This window comes from Hyaena hyaena, unplaced genomic scaffold, assembly GCF_003009895.1.
Source record: "Hyaena hyaena isolate Hyena2069 unplaced genomic scaffold, ASM300989v1 scaffold_78, whole genome shotgun sequence".
Classification (NCBI taxonomy): domain Eukaryota; kingdom Metazoa; phylum Chordata; class Mammalia; order Carnivora; family Hyaenidae; genus Hyaena; species Hyaena hyaena.
In genome coordinates, this window is record NW_024080710.1 from 3,512,321 (window position 1) to 3,516,978 (window position 4,658).

The window sequence follows — 4,658 nt, forward strand, 5'->3', positions numbered from 1 at the left end:
AACTTAAAAAAAGAAAAAAGGAATTTATTCTGTGTGCTTTCTGGAGATTTCTGAACCATCTTTGTGGCACCAAAGCAGCATTTGGGAGATTATCTTGGAGGTGAAGTCATCAAATGGGTCCTAGGCTCTTCAAATGTTTATCAGTAGGCCATATGCTTGGAGTATAATTGCCAAGATACATCTTGGCAGATAGAGATAAAGGAGGCTTCCAAAGGAATTTCTATATGTTTAAAGTAGACTCATAGGATTCTGGGGGGTCAGGCTAAGATTGCCCTTTGCCCTTAGCAAAGTGTCAACATGGAGGCAACTGATTTCCTGGAGGAAGGTCACTCTATTTCAAGAACTTGTCAACTGGCTGTAAGTAGTAAGCAAATTTATTTTTCTTTTGCCTTTGTTTTCCCATATCACAGATTACTAAAAAAAATAAACTTAAAAAAAAGAATTTATTCTGTGTGTCTTCTGGCGATTTCTGAACCATCTTAGGCACTTGGGAGATTATCTTGGAGATGAAGTCATCAAATGGGTCCTAAAGTCACCAGTGCAACGTGATAAACTCTGAGAGTGGGCTGGACTACAGGGGTGGAGAGGGGACACAGAAGAGGGAAGTCAATGCCCTGTCCCAGGCAGTGTCAGTCATGGGGACTGAGACAAAGCCAATGAAGACAAAGGCTAGGAGACAGCAGGCTCCAGGTAGAAGGTTCAACCAATTCTGTAGCAGTTGAGGGGTGATGACCCTTGGCTTGGGGGGAGAGTGTGGGGAAAGAACTTCAAGTGGGGGCACTCGTGTAGGCAGCTGCCTGTTACACAAAAACACCGAAGCTGCATGGCCCAGATACCTGCTAGAGAATAACAAGTAAGCCAGCTTGGCAGGAGAAAGGAGGATTAAGCAGGTTAAGTGGAGCCTGGAAAGGTTCTGGAACAGGATTCTTAAACCTGGGCCTGGACAAATTTTACCGCCTGGAGCCTAAAGCGAGGTACAAAATGGGGAGATCACGTGTATTTTTCAGGGCACCGAATTAACAGAGCACATCCATTCCTCAAAGTTTGAGACTACTGTGGAGTCTGCAATGTCAGGAGACCCACAGTTTCTGGGCAGAGCGAGATAAAGCTCAAAAGCTGGCTGGGATTGGACCTTGCAATTTATCAACAGAGCCTGAAGTCTCGAGGCCACTAACTCAGAGCTACCTCCTAAAACCCTTTTGGGAGGGGGAGGGGAGTCTGGTATAAATTGCCCTTGTTTTAGCAAAACTGGCACCTCATTCCCTTTCCATAATCCCAGAGGTCCTCTGGGAAGTATCTGATTCCGGAGGAGAGGATGCACAGCCTGAGGTGAGTATGGGAGACCCTGCATGCAAATATTCATTCTCTGGAGGAGACCCAGGACCCTGTCCCGAGGGAAGCCGAGGCATGGGGAAGCCAAGGGTGCACAGCTAATTATAAGTGTAACCTCAATTTCATGGAGTTCTGTTAGGGGTCGCCAAGGGGTTTGAGGGCGGAGAAGCCGCCGGGCCCCGAGGCAGTTGTGTACAACAGCTTCAGCGGGACGGAGGATGCAACGCTTAAGTGACCGCTGGAGACGTGAGTGCCGCAGAGACGTCCAGGAAACGTGCACCTGGTTGTAAAGGCCGCGACAGCGCGAAGCGTGCCTGAATGGGCATGGCAGCTCGCGACGCGCCACCAGGCGGCCTTGGACGCCTAGGGCCAGCTCCCGGCCGCGGGTTCGCACGCACAGTTCCTTCCTGGAGCTTCAGAGGCCGCACCCCGATGGGACTCAGCGGGCAGGAGGAACGAAGGTGGAGGTGGACGGGCCAACCCTGCTGCTGCTGCACGGTGCGTCCCTCAACCGCTTGCGAGCACCAGGAGGGACAGCAGAGCGGGGGCGCTGCGGCGAAAGCGTCCCCGACGTGTTCTCCGGACCCGTGCAGCTCCTGGACGGGCCTTGGCTCTTCACACCACATCCGCTCCCGGGGCCGCGGCCGGACAGCCGGGCTTAGTCCCCCCAGGCCATCGATCAGTCTCGGAAATGCCCGCGAGGTCATCCGCACAACAAAGGCAGCTCCGAGCGGCGCCTTCTGTCTTGTAAATATCGGCTCCCGCCCCCAGGCAAAGCGGAGTCCGCGGCACCAGCAACCATTGGCACCCGCCCCCACTCCGCTCCCCTCCCCCACAACTCCGGAGCGCTTTCATTTGAAATGTTAATTTTTTGAAGCTTCCTTCTCGGCCCGGATCTGTCTCTTTGAAAGCCGGCTGAAACCTCTGGGGTTAATAAACAAACCGGCATTTGGTTTGGGTGGGAACCGGGTAAACATTTGTAGGTCTAAAAGAGAGAGGCAGGTGTGCGTAGACAAACGCGGGTAAATTATTACACAGCCCCGGCCGCTCGCTTTAAAAAGGCTGCTTTGTGCACCGATACCAGGATTTGGAGTTTTCCCAATCAAGAGACCCTTATTTGCAAGCTCCGGGCTGAGGACCCCGGCGGCGCTGCCTTCCGCCCCCTCCTGGCGCAGAGGAATCCAGGTCACAGGTAGAGAACCCGCCGAGTTGCCCTCGGGCGGAGCCGAGCCCAGGCCCCGCCCAGGTGCTCGTAGGCTGGAACCCGGCCTGCGGCTCCTCCGCCAAGCCGCCGCTAGGGTTCCGGTGTCCTCGGGTAGCCCTGACCACCGCCAGGTTGGGTGCCTCTGGCCGGGCGGGCTGAGCCTAACACGCTCGGCTACTGCGGCGGCAGAGGACACCAAAGGGTGTCACAGCGGGTGCTTTTCAAAAGCCTTGGCGTGAGTTTCCCGGTCCACATTCGATAGTTTGTCAGGGTTAATGCCAAAATCTTATCAAGTCGGGTTCCTCGCCCTGCCCAGCTGCTAGCGTCGATAATGGTGCCCGCGGTCACTTTGGGAGGAGCGCCGACTCTTTGCTATGCAGCGTTCGAAGTCCTGCACACGCAGTAACCTGGGATGAGATGACACAAGCCATCAACTTGATTCTGCCTAGAATGGGGACATCACGTACTCTCTACTTGTCCTTGCAGGGAGAGAGCAAATTGGGGCATGTGCCCCTGCTAGATATGGGGTCCCAATTGTGCAGGTTATGACTCCACTTGCCCAGGAATCATGTGTGCTGGGGAGAAGCTGTGGAGGTGACCAGGGCACCACTGTGGTCCTGGAATGCAGCCAGGTCCCCACAATTCCCCAACTTCAGAGTTATTTAATCCACTAAATCCTCCCAGGCACAGCCTGGTCTTCCAAAAGCCTCAAGCTGGGAAAATCCAATAAAGGAATGATCATTTTTCAACCCTGGGAGCCAGTAACACTCATACATAATGAAGCAAGTCACACAAAGGAAAGAATTCTTTCCCATTCTCCTGGGATAGGCCGCTCAGCCCAGGGAATCTTCAGAGCTGCCCAAGTGAGCCAGGCTGGGGGGTATACAGAGAGGTGGGGGTTCCCTGAGGAGCTCTCCTACCCACCCAAAGGCTGGAGATGTCACTTGAAGAAATGCCAGCCCAGGTTATTCATAAGCATTTCTTACAGATGGCAGTTCCTGCATTTTCTCTGCCTCAAGTGCCAGTTGTGGATTCCCTGGATCAGCCGAGTGACAGAGAGAAGGGAGGAAGAACAGCTTATGGTAGAGGATCCCTGACACCCATCCTAGTAATAACATCTGGATGCTGTCAGAGGACACAATGGACAGGGTGGGAAGAGACTGTATGTCATCTGGTTAAGACAAGGTGCTTTGCCCTCATATTGGTAAATAAGCCTGGCCTTGTAGACACCCATCCGCCCTTCTTCCCTCAGTGTTCACAGATACATTATCTCCCTGGCTTGTTATACCTTCCCGCAGGCACAAGTCCATTCTGACTCCAACCTGGTCTCTTCCTCTAAACACCTCTGAGGTCTCAACCATATCCTTACTCCTCCAGGGCGCATGGACCTCTGGCTGGAAAGGACATTAAAAGAACAGGGTTCCTCTACCTGGTGTGATGTTAACGACCCAGGGTAGCGTATGCTTTATGCCCATGACCCTTGGAGAAAAACAGATACCTGTCAAGTAGCTGAGTGATCTTGAGTAAGTCATTTATCCTCGCTCAGTATACCTTAAATTTCCCTTTGGCAAAGTGGTCAGAAATTAGAACATTCCTGGGGCGCATGGGTGGCTTAGTCGGTTAAGCGTCCGACTTTTGCTTAGGTCATGATCTCGCGGTTCATGGGTTCGAGCCCCGCGTCGGGCTCTGTGCTGACTGCCAGCTCAGAGCCTGGAGCCTGTTTCAGTCTGTGACTCCCTCTCTCTCTGACCCTCCCCTGCTCACGCTGTCTCTCTCTCTCTCCTAGAAATAAATAAAACATAAAAAAAGAAATTAAAAAAAAAGAAATTAGAACATTCCTGAAAAGGAGGAGATGTAGGGAGATCTGCATCGTAAACAGTACCTGAAAGCCTGCTCACCTGTGTTTCACTGTTCTCCTGAGGCCCCACTATATGGTGGTAGAGAGGGAAATACCACTACCACACTGTCCTCTGCTCTGGAAGTAAAATACCTGAAACTCAATCACCCCGGTATCCTGGCTTGGGTGAGCAACAGTCAGGGGCAGATTGGCTTTCAGAGCAGGTGACAGCCCAGTGGCCTGTCTCCTATCACCAGAGGCAGGCAGTTAGCTAACACCACCTTG

At 52.7% G+C, this 4,658-nt stretch overlaps 1 long non-coding RNA gene across 1 annotated transcript; it reads right to left on the reverse strand.

Annotated features, from left to right (window-relative positions):
- Positions 1-395: 395 nt before the first annotated feature.
- On the reverse strand, positions 396-4,171 carry LOC120232755. Its single transcript, XR_005528640.1, has 3 exons — positions 4,035-4,171; positions 3,825-3,930; positions 396-2,943 (listed from the first exon to the last, which is right to left on the reverse strand). It is a non-coding gene; the product is annotated as an uncharacterized LOC120232755 (long non-coding RNA).
- Positions 4,172-4,658: the final 487 nt, after the last annotated feature.